The sequence below is a fragment of the Mus musculus genome, chromosome 9 (genome assembly GCF_000001635.26).
Source record: "Mus musculus strain C57BL/6J chromosome 9, GRCm38.p6 C57BL/6J".
Taxonomy (NCBI): Eukaryota; Metazoa; Chordata; class Mammalia; order Rodentia; family Muridae; genus Mus; species Mus musculus.
The window spans coordinates 80,969,864-80,993,714 of NC_000075.6; the positions used below are offsets into that span (position 1 = coordinate 80,969,864).

General features: G+C 37.3%; 1 long non-coding RNA gene across 1 annotated transcript; it reads right to left on the minus strand.

The window, feature by feature from the left end:
• Window positions 1-464: 464 nt before the first annotated feature.
• Gm39381 lies at window positions 465-23,851 on the minus strand. Its single transcript, XR_870945.1, has 4 exons — window positions 23,757-23,851; window positions 16,870-16,939; window positions 1,226-1,540; window positions 465-497 (listed from the first exon to the last, which is right to left on the minus strand). It is a non-coding gene; the product is annotated as a predicted gene, 39381 (long non-coding RNA).

The following is a 23,851-nucleotide window of genomic DNA, read 5'->3' on the forward strand; positions in this document are numbered from 1 at the left end:
ACTCAATCTTTTGCTGCTATGTTTTAGTCTTACACCAGTTGTAAATTGGCGGTCCTTGAGAAGAGTTCTGAGGGGTGTCCTGATTCCGGGAACATTCTGCTATCTAGTTTCTTGCTCCTTCAAATCCTAGATGCTTTGCTATGTCACCACATTTCAATATTCAAGAAAGTTGTACCTCAGGACAGCCAGGGCTATACAGGGAAACCCTGTCTCGAAAAACCAAACAACAACAACAACAACAACAAAAAAAACAAAAACAAAAAAAAAACCCTCCCAAAACCAACCAACCAACCAACCAACCAAACCAACCAACCAAACAAACAAATAAAAAACAAAAAACAAATCTAGTTGAAATCGTACCTTTGAAAAATGGCATAGGTTGCCTTCCACTAGCTGACATAATTTTGCTCACCAACAGGCAACAGTGCACTGACTTCTTCCTTGAAAACAGCATATTCTCATCCTGTTTAAGCATTGTCAGTCTGACTGTTAAAACACTGTGAACCAATATTGCTAGTAAGCTTTTTGTTTCTAATTTAATAATAAAGAATGTCCCAAATTGCCCAGAATTTAGTACATGTTGAGCACATTTCTAAGGACATTGTTATTTATTTTCTCTAAGTTTCAAGCTCATCTTCAAGCAGGCTTTACTCTCTCGCTATTTTAGAAAAGAAAATCTAAATAGAAATTTAAAGTTAGCATAAAAAGTTATGGCTGTTATTGTGGCCTCTTCATACATATATGTCTTTTCTATACTTTGTTCTCATTGGTTCCCTCTCCAAGTGTCTTCGCCTATGTCCCTGTCCACATCTGGTTCATTTCTTTACTGCACTAGACAATAGCACCTTCAGCTTTTCTCTCATATGTATCCCACTACCCTCCCTTTCTCAGGACTCCTTAAGGTCCCCTCCTCTTGACTCCTGACTAACAAGAACCCAAACAACAATTCTAGGCAAAATTTGAAGCTAATAATAGTTTCTATAAGATAAAAATAATTAAGTTTAATAAATAATTAAAAATAAATAATTATTTTAATTATTCTATTTATAATGATATAATTAAAATACAATAAATAATAACAAAATTAATTTCATCAGCTATATTGTCTTTCTTTGTCATCAAATGTATTATTAGATATATCAATACTCTTATTTTATTAATTTCTTAGGACTATCATTACAAAAGTCTGCCAATGAGGTTCCTTAAAATAATAGAAATACATTACCTGATAATTCAGCGGGAAGAAATATTTGCCCAGGGTGTCCTTGGCAGAGCCAAACCATTTCTTTCAGCTCTAGGGCTGGGTAAGTTCCTTGTCACCTTCCAGCTTCTGGTGGCTGCTGCCTTTGCCAGTGGCACTCATTGACCTTCAGGCTCCATGGTCACACCACTTCCTTTTCTCATCTTTTACTTGTTTGTCTCACTCTGCTTTCTTTTCACATGTTAAAGGTAAGGCCTACAGGTATCCTCCATGTTAAGATGCATTTGTTTTAATCCTTAATATGATGTCTTTTACAGTAGAAGGGACGAGTCATCCTCTCTGTATAAAGTCATAGCCATGGATTGTGAGAATTAATATCAGGCAAACATTTTGGGGGGGCAACATCTGACCTACTATGCACATTATCCATTGAACTGAAAAACAGTCACTTCATTTATGCATTTATTCAAAAATAATTAGTAAAGGCCTGCATGGTCCTGACAATGCAAAGGAGAAACAAAAGGAAAGAAATAGATGACAACTCTAGCTTCATGGTGTTCAGGGTTTGAATTAAGAAATAAAATAGAAGGCCACCTGGCATGGGGTGTCCTGGAGAGGAACAAAAAAGAAGGGGGAGAAGAGGGACTCTGTAGAGGAGGGGAGGTTTCTCTGAGAGATGGTTGACAAACTACTCTACTACTACTACAAAAAAGGGGCATCGGGGTCATGGAAATATTATTCAAAAGTGTAGCTTTTTCTATCTCTATCCCTGAAGAGCATGTCCTGTAGAATCTACATGGGTGCTAAATGGCATAGAAAAGACAGGGGGCTTCATATAGAGAGAAGAAGGACAATGTGACCACAGACACAAAGGCTACTGTGATACAGCAGCTAGTCCAGTTCCAACTAAAAAGTAGAAAAGGGATGGAATGTAATGGATCCCCCTGTAATCTCAAAGAGGAATTTTGGCTTCGCTGACACCTTGATTTGGGCTCAGTAAAAAACACACTTCTCCAGAAGGAAAGCATGGAATTTTGTTGTGCTAAGTCAACCAATTAATGGCAACTTGCTACAGAAGAGAATAGAATGCCAGTACCATGGATTCTATGATTTTTATTTTTTCCAATTTTTATTAGATATTTTCTTCATTTACATTTCAAATGCTATCCTGAAAGTCCCCTATACCCTCCCCCCTGCTCTGCTCCCCTTCCCACCCACTAACAGTTCTTGGCCCTGGTGTTCCCCTGTACTGAGGCATATAAAGTTTGCAAGACCAAGGGGATTCTCTTCCCAATGATGGCCGACTAGGCTATCTTCTGCTACATATGCAGCTAGAGACACAAGCTCTGGGGGGTGGGGGGGGGTACTGGTTAGTTCTTATTGTTGCTCCACCTATAGGGTTGCAGACCCCTTCAGCTCCTTGGGTACTTTCTCTAGCTCCTCCATTGGGTGCCCTGTGTTCCATTCAATAGGTGAACATCCACTTCTGTATTTCCCAGGCACTGGCATAGCCTTAAAAGGGACAGCTATATCAGGGTCCTTTCAGCGAAATCTTGCTGGCATATGCAATAGTGTCTGAGTTTGATGGCTGATTATGGGATGGATCTCCGGGTGGGGCAGTCACTGGATGGTCCATTCTTTCGTCTCAGCTCCAAACTTTGTCTCTGTAACTCCTTCCATGGGTATTTTGTTCCCCATTCTAAGGATGGACGAAGTATCCACACTTTGGTCTTCCTTCTTTCGAGCACAGATTCTTTTTTTTTAAATTTTTTATTAGGTATTTTCTTCATTTACATTTCCAATGCTATCCCAAAAGTCCCCCATATCCTCCCCCCCCACTCCCCCTACCCACCCACTCCCACTTCTTGGCCCTGGTGTTCCCCTGTACTGAGGCATATAAAGTTTGAAAAACCAATGGGCCTCCCTTTCCAATGATGAGCATAGATTCTTAAAGGAAGAAGGAAAGCCTTCTGGAAACAGGAATGGCAGGCCTTGGAAGATTTAGGCTTCAAATAACTGGGGTGGAAGAATGTTCAACCTGTCTAGGGTAGCTTAAGGAAGTCCCAGAAACATGAATGCTGTGGCAAGATAATTTTAGACACTAAAATCCAGTGGGTTAGAAGGTTCTGAGACTTAGTAATGATGTTCCCTCATCTTGTACAATGTGATTAAGTTCCAGAAGGTTTCAGATATGGGAATAATCTTATCTGTTCCTGGCTCCAAGAAACTCTATATTTTTACTAACAGAAGTCAGAATCTTTTACCTGTGGTACTGAGGATAAACTTTAGGGGACTAAGGGCACTAAAAGGAAACCAAATAGGAAGTTACTGATTAGCAGCAGCTGGGAAACTCACTTTTAAGCTGGGACGTCAGTATTGGATAATTACAACTGAATATCGGAAAACTGAACCATGTCCTAAAACATAAACCACAGTATATTACCAGGTATTAGCAGTGTCACTCATGGGGAAGTTAGTTTTCCCAATAAACGTTACTTTATGCTACAAAAGAATTTTAGCTATCAATATCTCTGATCAACTCTAGAGACATTGCAAACAGATCTGAGAAGAGGTTTATCTGTGCTACATTCATAGACTTGCTAATGTGTGCAGTGAATATATTTGCAAAGTATGGGGAAACTTACTTGCATTGATATACATAACCTTGGTATTCTATGTGAGGCTCACACCCTGGTTGTGCAGCACAGTGAATTCAGAAAGTGTTTTATTCTTCACTTTTCAGTACACCATTAAGGCTGTGATCCCAAAACTGTTAGGTGCCACAATATTTGGTATGGTTGTGTCAACTATTAGGTTAATACCAATTCTGCTTCTAAAATATTGTTGGTTTAGAGATTGGCTTGTCTCAAAGTGCTCTGCAAATGTTTCCGTGCTCACTTACAATTATTAATAATGGCAGATATAGCTTGGTCTGAGTTTTGATTTTATAAAAAGCTCATTGTAGCACAGCAAAATCCCTGCCTAGTCTTTGATGCTAGCTTTGTTTCAAGTCAATATTTACATGAAAGCTGATGCTGACATGCCTTTAGTTAACAATGCAACCACTGTGACACAGAAAGTACTTTGGCTCAAGCCAAAACATAAAGATTCAAAATTTCTCTTACACTCCTTGATGCCCAGATAATAGCTAGCATGTCAACTCCTGGATTATCAGATAGCTACTACAGTCACTATCAGGGTCTTCTAAAGGATATGTTGTGTAAAATGTCAACAACAGATGGATTCCTTTTTGATAACAAAATATTTTCTTGAATAGTATTTTAAGGTAAAGAAAATATTTTAGATCATCTTCCTTATCATGTACATGAGTTACAGAAATAAATAAACATATTTCTGTGGAAAAGCTCTCCATACAATTTATTCTTCACAGTATATCATAAGGTCCATACTGTATATAGACTAATAATCTAAACACTGGGGAAGTCAATAATATTCCCAAAGCCCAAATGTGTGAAATTATTTTGGATCATTTTAGTTTCCATAAATGGAACTAGCTGCTCATTATCTGGTCTTTTGGGGCACATACACTTAGATCTGAGATTGAAAGTATTGCTGGCATAAGGGATGTCTTTCCCTCCCTGGTCTCTCAAACATGCCCAGTAAATGACATTACTAATGCTTTAATTAGGGATTCTTTTGAAATATAGGTTATTTTAAGTATATTTTTATTTTAAACATATTTACAGTCATTAATCCTAATAGTAGACCTATTTAAACAATACAAATTTTCCTTTGTAGGAAAATTATATTATTCTTTATTTTAAATTAAATTATTTTATTTATTTACATTCCAAATGTTGCCACCCTTCCTGGTCCTCTCGCCCAGAGTTCTTCACCCCATCCCCCTTCCCTTTGCCTCTCAGAAGGTGTTCTCTTTCCCACAACCCCCACCTGCCCACCCACCCACCACCCTCCCCCAACCCTTCCACCTCCCCTAGTATCCCCCTACCCTGGGGCACCAAGTCTCTACAGGATTAAGCACATCCTCTCACTTAGGCCAGAAAAGGCAGTTCTCTGATACATACCAATTTAAGTTTCCTTTTAGTCTATTCATTTTTTATTAGTTATTTTATTTAATTACATTTCAAATGTTATCCCCTTCCCAGTTTTACCTCCTCAAACCTCCTATCCCATGCACTTCTTGGCATCAGCAATAGTGATGAATTATAGTAGGACACGCCATCCCCGTGCTTCTTCAATAGGAACCTAAAGTAAGAGTCTCCATAAAGTAAAGGAAAGCGTATGAATGTGTGGTGTATGATTTTCTACTTATTGATTTGTTTTTTGTGGGGGTAAAAGAATGACTGAGGAGAAAAATAAATGCACAAATAGAACACACTACATACAAGGGTAGATCAACAATGTAGAAGAGTTCAGGAAAACAGAGAACTATAGAAATATAGAAGACAGCGGAAACGGAAAGGACAACATAAGATATGTACCAGAGACCACATTTCCTACAGATCATTTGCAACTGTGCTCTGGGCTCTCCAGACCTGGATGATATAACCAAGAATCGCCTTCTACACATAAGCTTCACATAAGTCTCCCTAGAAATTCCAGTTTGGTGTAGGTACATGGGATGGATCCTTAGGTGGGCAATCTCTGGATGGCTTTTCCTTCAGTCTCTGCTCCACTACTCAGATATTAAAAACTATGACTTTATGAAATGAATAGAACTAGAAAATATCATCCTGAGTAAGGTAACCCAGTCACAAAAGAAAACACATGGTATGTACTCACTGATAAGTGGTTATTAGCCAAAACAATAGCTCAGAATACCCATGATACAACTCACAAACCATATGAAGCACAAAAAGAAGGAAGACCAAAGTGTAGATGCTTCAGGCCCACTTAGAAGGGGGGGGCAAAATAATACAGGAAGTAGAGGGAGGGAGGGACCTGGGAAGGAGAAAGGTGGAGGAGGGAAAAAGAGGAGCATGATCAGGAGTGGAAGGAGATTGGGAGAAGTCAGGAAATTGAATGGAGGCGTGTAGCAGTGGGGGATGGGGAACTGGAGATAGCCACTAGAAAGTCCCAGATGCTATGATGGCAAGAGTCTCTGAGGACCCATTGGGAACTGCATTAACTGAAATACCCAAAAAAGGGGAGAGATAACTTGTAGAGACCATTTCCAGAGGTTAGGCATGGCCCCGGTTGAAGGATGGGGCCACCCAGACATCTCAAAAGTATTAATCCAGAATTGTTTCTGTCTAATCGGAAATGCAGGGACAACGAGAAGTATCTTTAGAACCAGGATGGAGTAGAAAAATCTTGAAGCCTCTTTCAATTCTAAATCTCTGGTTTCAGGCTCAGGTCTAACAAACTCAACACATAGCAGTTTACATTGTGTTTGGGGGGTGTGAGGGTCCTCAAGTTAGACAACAGATGCATCCTTCCTACTCTGGCTACTAGAAACAGTTATTAGAAATTAAGTTACCTCTAGAGGTTTCTCCAGGGTTCCCTTACAAAGGGATTTTAATATTCCAATGCTTTGAAATAAAGTTACAAAATGGTAGATTTTTCTGTTAAGAAACTAAAAATCTAACATATAAATATTTATTAAATGTGCCCTGGGTATTGTCATTGCTCTAGTTAGTGGAATTATGATTTGAATAGGTTCTAGTCCCTAGAAACTCACAATGTATCTGGGGAGGCACATTTAAGCAGATTAATATTTAACAAATTAACAATACAGTGCTCATGCAACCAAATGAATCAAGGTTCCTTCTTGTTGTATGATCTCTTCATTAGAGAGTAAAGCACTTTGAATTTAACAGAAAAGTAACAGGTAAACTGATACGTATACAGGTAAAATGATATGGTTAACCATCCCATTTAAGGTTTATATTCTTATGGCCATGAATTTTTACCTTGGAGATATTTAAATTTGGAGAGCTTACTAGCCATTAAAATAATGAAAATGATGTTATAGATGAAAACATGGTTGGCTAACATTCAAACCCTCAATTGATGAGGATTTTATATTTCTAGAGCAAATTTCAAACATTTGGCAAAAAGTGAAATGATTACTTCAATTAGAATTAGGAAGTCAATATTGTCTGTGGAACTCAATTAGAATTTTTCTGTACTAAAAAAATAGTTTTTATATTGTTTGGATACAACAGAAGAGAGCTGGCAACCATTACTTCTTCGTGTAGCCAATCTGTTCAATGAAATGTTCTACTAGCGAAAAATCATATTGTGGATTTCTAGCTTTCTTTTCCCTTTACAAATTGGTTTTGAGAAAAGTCTAACATAATAGAGATGTAATTTATTAGAGTTAATAATGATTTTCAAAATGTTTTGATCTGTAGTCCTTAAGAATTATTACACACCTTCATTTATTTCCCAATATTTAATAACTACTAAATTAATAAGGGCATTGGACTGTGCTAGGTACTGTGCATGTCAATACATAGATTGTTCTTTTGACTTTCAAATACTTTCTTTTACTGAATAATATTCATACAGGTCCTAGACTTAATCCTCCTTATGTTAAATATCTTGTAAGTTTGCTTGAATGTTCTTTCCGAAGGATGCTGCTTCTTCATGAATTATAGTAGGACACGCCAACTCCGTGCTTCTTCAATAGGAACCTAAGGTAAGAGTCTCCATAAAGTAAAGTAAAGTAAAGTAAAGTAAAGTAAAGTAAAGTAAAGTAAAGTAAAGTAAAGTAAAGTAAAGTAAAGAAAAGCGTATGAATGTGTGGTGTATGATTTTCTACTTATTGATTTATTTTGGGTGGGGAGGAAAGAATGACTGAGGATAAAAATAAATGCACAAATAGAACACACTACATACAAGTGTAGATCTACAATGTAGAAGAGTTCAGTAAAACAGAGAAATAGAGAAAACTGCAGAAACGGAAAGGACAACATAAGATATGTACCAAAGACCACATTTCCTACAGATAATTTGCATCTGTGTTCTGGACTCTCCAGACCTGGATGATATAACCAAGAATCGCCTTCTACACATAGGCTGCACACAGTCTCCATAGGAATTCCGGTTTATGACTGAGCCCTTGACTAAAACCTTTCCGTTAGACTTGGGAGATTTAGGCACAGATAATGAAAAACAAATCAAAACCATCTATATCACAAACAGGTTTAAAGTGAAATTATAAGTCCTTGACTAGATAAATATTGCTATAGATTCAGAGACGTTGGCCACACTGCTGCTTCCAGAGGGAGCCTCTGCCTTCACCCTGTCACCAAACACTCAGACTGTGAGTGACTATTTAAGTCTAAGTTCTGTACCAAGAATAGCAACACTATTTATTGTCATCCCACAAGGATCACTAACAACACAGAAAACTGGGTTTAGTTAAAGCTACAGAAACATGAGGGCTTTTGAGGCTAAATCCACAACCAGCAGTTCACAGAACATCAGGCTGCTCTCTTGTTTACCCACAGTTGTAACTCGAATTTGCAAGGTATCTTTTGCCAAAATTCTCTAGTTCACAATCCCTCTATCCACAAACTAAAGTTTAGAGAAGATCCCAGAAATGGCTCCTAGCAAATGGACCTATGTGGATGTATCAGACATGTGGGGAGGACTTGGATATGTTTTTCAGGCAAGTTACTAATGATGACAAATAAAATTTTGACTTTTTTTTGTCCAAAATCGTGCTTCACAATGATGAATATTTGAATAGACACGATAAAAAAAAATGATGAGGTGGCCTCAAGCTATTTGTATGCTCAGTTTGGCATTATAAATGTGTTTAAGATTTCTCTCATTGGTAAGATAGTGGCCCAGGCTACTCTTTTAAATAAGTACACTACTCCTCAAACATGTGGAGTCTCTCTTTCTAGCCCCTAGATACCACTGGCAGTGTAGACCATGTCATCATTTTTCCTCTGTGGTAATAGCACACTGTTTGTGTTGGGCTCACTGCTCCTGCTATTTCCCACATTCTCACACTTCTCTAACACTCTTTCTATCAAATTTACTTTAAAACTATTCTCTCAAACTCCTCTTTCTCTTTATTTTCTCCTGAATCGGCACAACAATCACAACTTCACTGAAACTGTTTTTGCAGGTCACCATTGATGGGCAGTGTTATTATATCCAATGATCTTACTGATGTATCAACACTCATAACAGCGGTATTCCCTTGAAATATTTTCTTCACTGGCTTTCAAGGCCCATTCCATGTTGTTACTCTCCTCTTACATCATCACCTTCCCTTTTGATTCTTAGCATGTCTCTTTTTCCTTTTCTGCTTTTGAATGTTGTTGTGTCCCAGAAATCAGTCGTAGGAGCTCTCCTTTTAGTTCTTTATTGGCATGCCTTAGGGACTGCATTCAGTGTCTGGCTTTACAAACTCTCTTCATTCTGGCAAATATAAAGTCTATGTTTCTTAGACTTCCTCCTCCTTCAATACCAGCAATCAATTGTGTGAAACCTACTGTAGTGTGATGTCTGCCAGTCCAAACTTCTATTCTCCCTTCTGCTTCTAAACATGACTGACTTCAGAGTACTTGGTTTTTTTCCATGGCCACTCCATTGCCTGGTGTGCCATGTTCCATGGCACCCAGATTCTGTATTTTATATTTACATTTTCTGGGTTAACAAATTTTTAGTAGATATTGAAGACATCATTTGAGGTCATTTTTACATTTTTGTCTCCAAAGCTTCCAAGGCATTTTTTCTGCTTCTGATTTTATTCATGTTAGTAACCAAATTTTCTCCCTGAAAACTTTGATCTATACACATTTCTCCTTATCATGCCCATACAATGAAAGGAAACATCATATACACAACTTGCAAGATCCTCACCTCTGATTTGCCCCTCCTTCTCACGCATATATTACCATGGGCTCTTTCTCATCATACTAGCCTTGGCCCCACCTCCAAGCTTTCTGCTCACTTATTGCTCACTTGGACCACTCTTACAAAGACCATTAAGGTGTGTTCAATCCATATGAACCTCTGCATTCCAACAAAATCTCCACAGAAGCCCTAGTATCAACTGCTAATAACTAATACCTGAGAGCTTCCTCACTATTCTCCTTTAGTTGCTCTAATTCTCTAATTTCCTCAACTTCTTCCTTCCTTCCTTCCTTCCTTCCTTCCTTCCTTCCTTCCTTCCTTCCTTCCTTCCTCCCTCCCTCCCTCCCTCCCTCCCTCCCTCCCTCCCTCCCTCCCTCCCTCCCTCCCTCCCTCCCTCCTTTCTTTCTTTCTTTCTTTCTTTCTTTCTTTCTTTCTTTCTTTCTTTCTTTCCTCTTTTTCTCTCTCCCTCCCTTCTCTCTCTCTCATTCCCTCCCTCCCTTCTCTCCCCGCTCTCTCTTCCTTTCTTTTCTTTCTTTTTTGCCAGTGATTATCATGTTTATCCTGAAGTGGAATGAGAGTTGCACAGAAAATTCATTTTGGGGCATTAGTATCATATCTTCAATATATACTATATAGCACCATTGCCAAATATTTAACTTAATATTCCACATTTACTTAATTGATTAGTATTTCTACATTTTCACCCTATTAGACTTATTGAGAAGGTATTTTACATTGTTATTTTTATATTGTACTAGCTGGTTTTGTGTGTCAACTTGACATAAGCTGGAGTTATCACAGAGAAAGGAGCCTCCCTTGAGGAAATGTCTCCCTGAGATCCAGCTGTAAGGCATTTTCTCAATTAGTGATCAAGGATGATAGGGCCCATTGTGGGTGGTGCCATCCCTGGGTTGGTAGTCCTGGGTTGTATAAGAAAGTAAGATGAGCAAGCCAGGGGAAGCAAGCCACTAACATCCCTCCATGGCCTCTGCATCAGCTCCTGCTTCCTGACCTGCTTGAATTCCAGCAGTGATTTCCTTTGGTGATGAACAGTGATGTGGAACTCTAAGGTGAATAAATCCTTTCCTCTCCTACTTGCTTCTTGGTCATGATGTTTGTACAGGAGTAGAATCCCTGACTAAGACAATATATTTAGTTATTTATTTGGTGTGTGAATTGTGTGTGTGCGTGTGTATATGTGTGCACACATATACACATGCCAGAGCAGGTATATGGTAGTCAGAGGACAGCTTGTGGGAGTGTGACCTCTCTTTCTACCCTGCATCAAACTGAGGTCATGAAGCTTGGCATCAAGCATCTTTGTCCACAGACATGCCCTATAAGCCCTGAATAAGATATTTTTAAAGATATTTACTCTACCCACTGGTTTTACTGGTTGCCTGTAGAGTCTTCTTATGACTTTCATGCTGTCTTTGCAGTTATACAGAAATGTTGGAAGTTACCTAGAAATATACCATGTGAAGCTTTAAAAAGATAGAGGCAAGTCTTTTGAAGTCCATAAATTTCACTTCCTGCTGTGTTTAATTTCAGGACCGCAGCTATGATTAAACTTTTAAAGATGTTTGTTCTTTTATCTGGGGATCATATTGTAAGGTACTTATTATTTTGTGTGTGTGAAAAAAATTCTAAAATCTTTTCATCAAGCTGTATACTTGGCATCCTGTTTTTGGGATGCTCTCTATCTTACTTCCTGCTGTCAGTTGAGTACAGATGGATATGTGCCATGGAAGAAGCAAGTGGAATATTTTAGGGATTGTTTTACCACCTTGTTCCCAAAGATGCCTACATCTCCCTGGTACTATTTATGAAAGGTCCTGGCACACAGAGTAGATGATCCTGCTGTACTGTGCTGCTGGGGGCAGCAGGAATGCCTAGGAGCAAGTTTGTCTGTGTTGATTTACCAGGTGCAAGAGAATGTGTTAAATGTTGCTGCTCTCAGCATGTTCCTGGTCATTTAATGCGGGCAGGCAAGACTGCATTTAGGTCAGAGGGAGGGTTTTGTTTGGCTTGTAGAGTGGAGATATTTATCCCCAACTCTGTAAACTTATGTCACTTATTATTGTGTTCAAGGGAGTTAGCATAAGGTGGTGAGGTTGAAAGATCACCTTCATTACATTGCTTCATTCCAGTGCGCAAACCATATTGAGAAACTATGACCTCCTTGAGAACTTTTAAAATTCAGTTTAAATCTGAACATTTTCTGCATGATGAATTTGAAGAAAAATCATTTTTGGTAGCTTTTCTCATGACTCTTTACACATAAACAACCCCAAATTCTGTGTAAACAGTTGAGAACTTTGCAAATTCACCTACCAGAAAGGGCGGTATAAGGTTTGGGGTTGCAGTGCAGCCTGTAATTACATTAAAGGGCATCCAGTGCAAATATTAGTGACTTGCTAGCTCTTATACTTTAAGCTTTATAAAGTGGAAGGAGACAGTTGTGAAAATAATGTTTGCTCTTCTAGAAATATTGAATAATTATTTTATTTTTCTTTTAAAATTTATTTGGGGCAGCATTTGATGTAAATAAATGACTAAATAAATAACATTTTCAATCTATATCTTTTCATTTTTAAAATTTCTATTTATTCTGGTAATGCATACCATCTTACTGGTATTTGAAGATGCCTTCAGAAGACTTGGCTCAACATGGTTAAAAGATTTAACATGTAACTTGCAGAAATTTTATGCACCATTCCTTAGCACTCACCATTTATAAATTATATGAAAGGATTAGTTTTAGGTTACTAGAACTTCACTCTAAGAGTAGGTATGTTGTCTTATCTAAGGTGGTGTGCATAGCTATATGAAGTTGTAAACCATGAGATTTTCTTACACTCTGTGTACTCATTGAATGTAGGGTAGAGATAAACTTAAGAAACTGTGTTTAAATATGAGCCTGTGTCAAAGAATACACATTTGGGGGGGGTTGCTTTCAATAGTTTAAGACAGGTTTGGAAAAATAGATGGATAGTACAATCAGAGGCAACCAAATTGAAATCCATAACACTATATATGTCTAACAAGATTATATATTAAAAACAAATTCATTAACTGTCACATTAAAACATATTAGATTTAACAAAAGTAATATTCATGTAGTCCATTTCTTCTTGTAGTAACTTCATCTGGTTAGGACTCAGTCATATGGGAGAAGCTATATGAAAATAAGTAAAAATGTGTATCTCTGCATCATGTAGCTTATATCAAAACTCTAGACAGCTTGGAGTTTGATAACCTGCCTCACAAGTAAATTTCTTTTGATAATGTGGATTTAAATAAATTAGTATTTCTAGGCAAACAACTCATTTTGGAGCTGTTTTGACCTATTATATAACATTCAGAAGAGTTCAATGGTATTTGATTCTAGATATGTTTCTATGTTAATAATATAAATGATGCAACTCAAATATTCTGGAGTTCACTTTAAAACCACTCTGGAAATCAGTCTGGCGGTTCCTCAGAAAACTGGACATAGTACTACCGGAGGATCCAGCAATACCTCTTCTGGGCATATATCCAGAAGATGCCCCAACAGGTAAGAAGGACACATGCTCCACTATGTTCATAGCAGCCTTATTTATAATAGCCAGAAGCTGGAAAGAACCTAGATGCCCCTCAACAGAGGAATGGATACAGAAAATGTGGTACATCTACACAATGGAGTACTACTCAGCTATTAAAAAGAATGAATTTATGAAATTCCTAGCCAAATGGATGGACCTGGAGGGCATCATCCTGAGTGAGGTAACACATTCACAAAGAAACTCACACAATATGTATTCACTGATAAGTGGATATTAGCCCCAAACCTAGGATACCCAAGATATAAGATATAATTTGCTAAACACATGAAACTCAAGGAGAATGAAGACTGAAGTGTGGACACTATGCCCCTCCTTAGATTTGGGAACAAAACACCCATGGAAGGAGTTACAGAGACGGAGTTTGGAGCTGAGATGAAAGGATGGACCATGTAGAGACTGCCATAGCCAGGGATCCACCCCATAATCAGCATCCAAACGCTGACACCATTGCATACACTAGCAAGATTTTATTGAAAGGACGCAGATGTAGCTGTCTCTTGTGAGACTATGCCGGGGCCCAGCAAACACAGAAGTGGATGCTCACAGTCAGCTAATGGATGGATCATAGGGCTCCCAATGGAGGAGCTAGAGAAAGTAGCCAAGGAGCTAAAGGGATCTGCAACCCTATAGGTGGAACAACATTATGAGCTAACCAGTACCCCGGAGCTCTTGACTCTAGCTGCATATATATCAAAAGATGGCCTAGTCGGCCATCACTGGAAAGAGAGGCCCATTGGACTTGCAAACTTTATATGCCCCAGTACAGGGGAATACCAGGGCCAAAAAGGGGGAGTGGGTGGGCAGGGGAGTGGGGGTGGGTGGATATGGGGGACTTTTGGTATAGCATTGGAAATGTAAATGAGTTAAATACCTAATAAAAAATGGAAAAAAAAAAAACTCTTAAGGTAATTTTATTCTCTTTGTTTCTCCCTCCACACTGTAAAACAAAGTTGCTGTGTTGCTGTTGTTTGAGAATTTCAGAATTTAATAGTCTGCAGGTAATCAACTTCTCAATAAAAACTTCAGAAAGCCAATCTTAAATGTTCAGTTGTACTAAAGGCCAATAGACATGGGCTTCATTATGGTGGAGCCCTTCTTCTGTTAAGGCAATATTGCTGATCTGCTTTACCTAAGACACAACACAGCAATCACAGAACATTCAGTCTATCTCAGAACACACATTTGCATCTTCCACGCTTTGAGAACTCAAGGCCAACATTCATCCACCATCTCCCCTTTTAGCATTTTATACACTGATCACCTATATTTGTTTTCCTTGTTTTTTTATTTTTAAGACTGATTCCTCCAACATTGCATAGAATTCCTCGAAACACGGGATTCCCTTTATCTCAGCTTCCTAAATATTACTCAAAGTGCCACCTCCCCTACCTCTGATGTTTAAAGAACATAATGTATTTCTTCTCCACTCTTACTTACTCTTTTATTTTATTTTTCTCATCTAAATAACTGAACTTTTGTCCCCCTTACCTGTGCATCTCTTACATTTTTATTTGGTTTGGACATGATCATCAAAACTTTAAAGTTGCTTTTATTTTATTTGTAGAAGATTATTGGCAAGGGATCTTCTCCTTCATCTATTCCTATAATTACATTATTTTGTCCTTCTCCTGTGCCCCCAAATTCCTAAATGTTCTTTTAGAGTATTTAAAGTTTTTTCATATTCTTTGTGTGGTATAATTGTTTACTCTTGAGTCCTGAAATGTGTCTTCTACTTGAATGTGCCATGCATCCCAAGCTTGGGGTTTGGGAAAACTGTGACTGGGCCTTACAAGTTTCAGCTGGAAGTTTACTTGTAAAGTTTCCTCTTGAGTTTTTTAATTGGGTTATTGAGTTTTTCAGCTACATTTTCAGATCTTACACTAGCCAGTTAACAGCACACCTGAGAGCTCTAGAACAAAAAGAAGCAAACACACCCAAGAGGACTAGACTGCAAATTCAGGGCCAAAATCAACCAACTAGAAACAAAGAATTATACAAAGAATTAAGAAAAACAAAACCTGGCTCTTTGAGAAAATCAAGAACATAGATAATCCCCAAGCCAAACTAACTAAAGGGCACACAGGAAGTATCCAAATTAACAAAATCAGATATGAGAGGGGAAAAATAACAACTGAAACTGAGGATATTCAAAAAATTCATCAGATCCTACTACAAATGCCTATACTCAACAAAACTGGAAAATCTAGATGAAATGGATGGTTTTCTACACAGATACTACATACCAAAGTTAAATCAAGAGCAGGTAAACTATCTAAACAGGGCCATACCCCCTAAAAAAAATAGAAGAAGTCATTAAGAACCTCCCAAGTATAAAAAGCCAAAGGACAGATGGCTTTAATGCAGAATTCTACCACACCTTAAAAGAAAAGCTAATACCAACACTTCTTAAATGATTCCATAAAATAGAAACAGAAGGAACACTACCTAATCCATTGTATGGAGCTTGAGTTTTTTTTAGTATTTCTGTTTATTAACTTGAGTTTCCAAATCCTGGATTATTTTCCTTGTTTCATTCAGCCTTGTTTTTGTGTTTTCTTGGGCATTACTTACTTGGTCATTGTTTTCTTTAAGGTCATCCTCTTTAAGTTCACTGAGCTGTGTGTCTGTGTGTCTGTGTGTCTGTGTGTTTGTGTGTGTGTCTTCTTTGAACTCCATATGTCCGTTGATGACAATTATACTTTGTCTTATTAAAATCTGTGTCCTGAAGTTTAAATAGTTTTTTTTTGTCTGTTTGTTCTTCTTTAGAGACCCTTTCTGTAGAAGAGTGAATCTTTTAGGGAATAGATACACTGTCCAGATCTTTCATTTTGTTTTGGAAATGAGACCTAGGTAGGTGGCCTTTTTTTATTGATGATGTGTCATATGGTTATGTGTGCTGATGGATAGGATATGCCACCCAACCCAAACATTGCAGTTTGGAAAATTGCAAGCAGGGCTTACCAGTCTTAACTGCCAACTGTTGGTAGGGTATGTTTGGGGATTAGGAGACATTACTCAGCCTTACTTCCTAAGCTTGGTAAATGCACAGAATTTTTCTCCTTTCTTAGAACAACCCAGAATAATTTGATAAGATAGCAATGAAAATTCTGCTTTGCCTATGTTAAATATGAGACTTCGGCTAACATCCAAGTGTAAATAAAATATAGATGGCTTAAATCAGAGAAGTTGGTGTTGGGAAAACATAGATGTTAATTATAGATGACATTGAAGTCCTTGAGAATGGATAAGATCACTTACCTATTGGTGGAGACGAGAAGAGAAACAAGCCACCAAGAGTAGTAGCACTAAGCTACTGAAACATGAATGTCTGGAATAGAAAATGCATTAAAGATAGAAATCAATGTCATTCTTGAATCTGGCAGCAAAGAAAGCTTCATGTAGGGCATGCCTTTAAGTCCAGGCCTAAAGAAATGGCAGCATTTTCACACTAATGTTCATAAAATGGACTCAAGGCAGCAAGAAGCTGCACAAAAATCTCATGTAGATTAGGTTTGGGATGCATTTAATAGAAACATAATTTAACCACCAGCAAAGCTTGAGTACTCATTCCTCTGAGTGGTGAAACCCAATCGCCTTCACTGTCCTTTTGTTTCCATGGTACTTCTCAACTGGTGATATATGGTCCCCATGTTTTATTCCTTTTCTGCTCCTGGTGTTTTGGTGGCAGTAGATTAGAGTCAATAAGCTGCTATTTATTATAGGTGACACAGCTCCTGCTTTCACAATTCAGAGAAAGCTCTAGGTTTAGCCATAAAGTGTCAGATGAAAGTGATGTACTGATTATAATTTAAAACAAGTCTATCTATGAAGAACTCAGTGCAGTCACCAAGAAGCACTGGATATTATCAAACAGGAACTTCCATAGTTTTCTGTACAGTGTTATTCCCAGCCTATATGCACAAATTTTAAGAATTCAATATGAATTAATCACTGTCCATATCTTCAGCATGTTCACACTAATGTAAGGAATATGTTGTACACATCTGATCATTGCTATTTAAAGTTGATTATGTTTTCATTTATTTTGTTCAGACATTCTATCTAGGATGGAGGTCTCTTAAGAATCAGAAAGAAAACCGAATTGCCTGTCTCAGTAATTAAACAACTGCTATCTCAGGCAGAAGCTCATGAAATTTACATAATTCATAGGACCACCTCCTCAAGTATGTATAAATAGTAAAGACATATACAGAGACCAGGCGCTACAGACCTGTGGAGTTATAGTCATCTACAGGCATGTTGCTTTCCCGGATTGTCATCCATGCTGGGTTAGGCTTTTCTGTAATGAAGCTATTCATCTTCACATAGCTCATGCTCCTGTAAATAAGTGCTCATATCCCTATGAACAAACCAAATAAACTAATAGATTGACCAAGTTGAACTTAAGAGGGATTGTTACTGTAGTCTGTCATCAATTTCCTATCTGGGGTGAATAGATGTTTTTATACATATCTTCAAGCAAAATTACAGGATTCAGTATCTAGCAATTGATTAATTTTTGAGTAGCTATCAACTTTTCCTGCTGATCTCACGTTGGTTGGAGTATGCCTTATGCATGCAATCCTAAATCTAGTGTATTTAGCTGGAAACCTAGAATTGCTCTTTTTAGCACTGTTGATCCAGGAGTATACTGCTGTTGGATGTTTTGTTTTGTTTTGTTTTGTTTTGTTTTGTTTTGTTTTTACATTGTTGGAACAACTGGCCCAATAGCTACTTTTCATACTCTAATGTCCTATTAACTGCCACTGATATCTCTCACCCTGATGCATTCATGCCTTTCCCTGTACACATCCATACTTTCCTGGGTGATCTACTGCTAATGAGCTTAAGTCTACATTGCTGTTACTATTTGATAATTACATGATACAATGGATCCCTGATCTGTTGGCATCAACAGCAATACTGCCTTCATTTTCTTTTACTCAGTCTTGACTCGCTTCTTCCTTGAAATTCCAGGACGTTTCTGCTGAAGTGGCAGTAAGCATCATAGCACAAGCACAAAAGTGTCTAAGTAAAGGGCAGTTAAAAGCTGAGAAAAGTTGTTAATGAAAACGTCATTGTCTTAGAGCTCTGTTGGCATGAGAAATGATCTTTCTCATGGTTTTCTGACTCAGGATAATGAAAGCCTTGGGTCTTGGGAGGTAGGGTTAAAATTCTGTGGTGATAGGTATCTGTGAAAACTATTCCTGTGGATCCCAAGTGAGATATTACTCTCCTTTAGCACATTCTAGAACCCTGCACTTTTGCTACTATTAATACATAAGGACCTCCAGGGAACAGGCACAAGTAAGAGATGATGCCTTGTGGTGCTAGTTCACCATCTGCTTATTTGAGTAAATTGAGTTTGCCCAGAAGAAAACCAAGAAAACAGCTCTTGTCAATCTTTTAATCTAGTTTTCTTAATTATATGCAATTTGAAATGGATACAATTATAACAACACTGAGCATAATTTCATTCCAACATCTAATTGCTTGAAGCTATTGTGTATTTTGCCAAATGATGCCCACCATCTTTCTATTTTCTGTTCATCTCAGTGTCATTAATTAGATGTTCATGTTTTCCATTGTTGCTTGGTGTCATGTTACCCACATGTCACTTACACTGTACCTATCTCTGTTTTCACTTTGCTATGTGATTTGTGGCAGTCAATGCCATCACTACCATTCTTTACTATTATCCTCATAAGTTTAACTTTTTTAAATCTTGTTTTATAATTAAATATAATTTTATTGTCACCCACTTGTAATACTTATCAAACTTTTCCTATATAAGTTGAGAGGAAAACAATGGTCACAGAGAATGGGGGCAGAGAAAAAAGTGAAGATGAGAGAGGTTAGTATATGTATAATGTTAAAATTTGATATTCATCCTTTCAAAATTAATAAATGTAAATTCACACATAAAATATACAATATTACAAGTTTAGGTGCTACAATGTAATGTTTTGATGCATATATAAATATGTAGAATGAAGTCAGGCTAAACATAACTCATTAGACACTATTTCTTTAAGTTTTTAAAAAGTTTATTAATATGTATATTTATTTCTGTGTGGGTATGTGCACATAAGTGCAGTTGCCTCCCAAGGTCAGAGGAAGCCATTGGAGTTCCTGAACCTGGAGTTACTGGCCGTTGGGAACCATCTCACATAGAAGCATTACTTGATTGTAACCGGGGAGCCCTTTCTACTAGTTAAACATTCTTTCTTAATGGTGCAAATGTTTAAAATACTTTTCTATAACTATTGAAACACCCAGTACAATATCATTGTCTGTGTTTGCCCTTCTGTATAATAGCATTCCAGATCACACTGGTTCTATTTAACTAAAACTTACCATCATTTTTTAGTCCTCTCACCATCTCTTCTTTTCCACTACTATTCACAGACTTTTGTAACACACATTCTACCCTCAATTTTATGAGGTTAACTTTATTATCTTTTCTTTAAGAGAGATACTATGTGCTACTAGTTTTCCTTTGTCTGCTTTAATTTATTAAACTCAATGATTTCTAATTCCATCTGTGTTGTTACAGTTGTTGATTGGATATTAGCCTTTGCATGACTTAATAGTATTACATTATTGCATAAATTACATTTTATTTATTAATCTGTGGATGAAGAATTAATTTGCTCACATTTCTCACCTACTATGAGTAATGCTGAAATAAACATAGGTGTGCAGAAACATTTTGCAGATTTTATTATTTTATGTTATGTGTGTGTAGTGAGAATTCTGGAACATACAGCAGTTCTGATTTTAATTCCTTGAGGAACCTGCATGCTGCATTCCATACTGGCTACACTAATAACAGTATGCAAGTATTTCATCTTTTACTACTACCCTGTGATGCTCTCTTCATGGTTGTGGTTTTGATTTTTGTTTTCTTGATGGTTAAGTATAACTACCTACTTGCTAGTCATTTTATTTAAGTCCCTTGAGAGATGTTTAGTTTTACTATTCACCTTTAGTCTCTCTTTCATTCCTATCTTCTCATTCTTAAGTCTACTATATCTTCTGACTCTTTGTGCCTTGACAGGCATGAACTTGTAATAATTTCTATTGTGCTATAAACCTCCCCTTTGCTCTTTTGATAATTTCTTGCATTATAAGTCAGATTTAGTTTTCTATCAGCTGTTTTTCTATTCTCACTATCTCTCCTGTGTTTTTCAATTTACTTCAAAACATACTAATTCACTTCAACTATCTGGAGTGTTTCTCCAGCTTCCGACTTTCAACAAATTTATTAGTTTCAGGTCATCAGTCTGTTGTTTGCTGGCTTTGTCACTGCTGAGACAGACGGCTAATTGCATTGTTCTATATGTGAATAGTGAGTTTTTCAGCACTGTTTGAGGAAAAGACAGTCTTTTCTCTAATAAACATTTTCCTTCCTTTGCTGATATTCAGTTGGTTGTATAGGTTTATTTTTAGGCTTTAGTTCTTTTACTGGTGCCTTTGTTTTTATGACAAAACAGTCAGAAGCTAGTGCGATTCCTAAACTGTCATTTTATATTTTGAAGTTAGCCAGTGAAATCTCTCTTGCTTTTTTCTTTCTGTCCACAAAAACACTATGATTTCTTTCTTTCCAGAGAATAATGTTAATAATATTTTAGTAGGAATTGTATCAAAATTTTAGATCTCTTTGGCAGGTACAGACATTTTACCAACATTGAATCCTCCGAACCATGAAAACCAGATGTTTTTCCTTATAAACATGTTTGCATGTATTTGAGTTCGTACTTGTATATGTGTGTATATAAATTTGTATGTATAAGCATATATTATGTGTGAGTGTGTCTATTTGTATCCATCTATGTATGCATTGTATATGTATTTGCTTATGTATCTACTTGTGAAATACGTGTGTATATTTTTATTCTTTGATTTATTTCATCAATGCCCTATAATTTGCAGAAGGTCCTATACTTCTTTAGTTAAAGTTACTTCTAGAAATTTCAATTTTGGTAAACTATTGTAAATGATATTCCTATTTTTTATTTCTGTTTCAGTAAATGACTATTAATAGGTAAAGTGCTACTAATTTTTATAATTGATTTTACATTCAGAAATTTTGATTAATCCACTTATTATTTCTCATAGGTTCCTTGCTGAATTCTTTGTGGGTAGGTTTCTACACATAATATATTACCTGCCAACTATGACATTGTTATTTCTTCTCTCCACCTTTGTAACCATTTATTATGTTTCTTCCCTGTTGCTCTGGATTGAACTTCAAACAATATGCTGAACTAAATACCGTGAAGATTGCATCCATGGAATCTCAACATCTATGACTGTATTTGCAAGTTCTGCACAAGATCATGGCAGTCAACACTCTGTCCTGAACAAATGAAGGGATTTCATGGCCTATTTCTGGCTGAGGAACCACAGGACACTAAGAAATGTGAGCCGGTTTTCTTTAAGGAATAGTTCCTTGTTAGCTTACCCATGCCCAAACTGTCAGTCTTACACACATTCTTATGATCTATTTATTGATTGATCAATCTGGACAGGAAGAGGGGCTGGGGGTCATGAAAGGAGATAGAGGATGGGATAAAGAAATAGGCATAACTAAAATTCTTTACACTTATATCTGAAATTCCTTAAAAAATTAGTGAAAGCACATTCCTTTTCTGTTTTAGAGCTCAGGCAGTTCTAACTTTACCCTAGTGTAAGGTTAGCTCTTCCTTAGTAAATGTGACATATTATATTGAAGTACTCTTCCCCCATACCAAACTTGCTTAGTTTTTTCTTTTCCTTTTCATGACTGAATGTTCAAATCTATCAGATACGTTTTCTATACCTGTATAACCTTGTTTTTAACCCTCTTTCTGTAGATGTTGCACACCAGTTTGACTTGTGAATGATGGACTGTCCTTCATCTTTACCATGAATCTGACTCAAATGTAAATCATTTCCAAACTTTCTCACTTTGTTTTCCAAACTGATATTTTAATTTAACCTCTGGTACAGAATATTTGAACCTGCTCCTAGTTAGGATGTGGCTCAGTCCTTAGCACACACTTTTAGTTTCTCTGGGTGGAATACAGGTGTGTCCTTAGTATTCATCTTTAATCCCAGACAATGAAGGTAAAATTAGTTTATAGAAGGAAGCACCCATGTTTGAAAGTGATGCCTATTTGAGTGGCAGGAAAAGTGATGAATCAGAGGGAGATTTGATGGGGTAGGATATACCCAACACTTTCAAGAAGAGAGAGGAAAGGGAAATTACATAAGGGAGAGACAGACAGTACAGGAAGAAGAGACTACAGTACAGGAATACAGTAGACTTCTTGGAGAGCAGTTCAGTAGAGTTGAGTCAGAGTAGAGTAGCATAGAGGGAGGCAGTTTTACTGGTCTAGATTTACAGAGACAGATTGAAGAGAGAACAAGCTAGACATGGGTAAAAACAGAATGAGCTGGAGAAGAAGAAGCCTGAAGATTAGAATATATTACCAATGTAATACGAAGGGTCAAGCAGAGATTCAGTGACTAAGAGAAAAGTCAGATTGAATAAATCAGCGAAGAGAGGATTTTCAGCCAGAGCAGCTGAATTGAACCAACCAGCAAGAGTTAAGAAAGAACAAGAAGGGGCAAGTTTAGTCAGCAGCAAATTTCGGAAGCTGAAAACCTTCTAGGCATAGTTAAGATTATATGGAGGCTAGAAGCTTCCATGACTAGGATGAGGCTATCAGAATGGAGGCAGTCAGCAAGCATCCCAGTGTACAATTACAACAGGAAAATAAAAGTTAATTTTACAAACCTCTAATGAGTCTTTAGAGAAAGACTGCTCTCTCTCTTCTTTCTCTTGCCATCTTGATACTGTCTCATTGACAAGGTTGTGTGCATCCTTTAACTTACACCAGTGATGGAGAGTGAACCATGAAAATGGAAGTGAATGTGTGCAGAATGGTATTAGAGTAGAAACATATTTTTTTTCACATTATAGAGATAGAAACTTTGCATCTTGCTTAACAGATATTCTGTACTCTTTGAATAGGAATCTCCTATTTCCACCTTCCTCATCCCATAAAACCACTATTCTCTGGTGTTTCCATGCTTTTTACCCTTTCAGTAACATTTGTGAGTGTAGTCACGCTGTGCCTGTTTCTGGAACATCTTACCATATTTAGGGCCATGTCCACAAGGGAGAGATATGTTTCACGTGATATCATTTCCTGTCTTATGACTGAGTGCCATTTCACTCTTGGTATGGGCC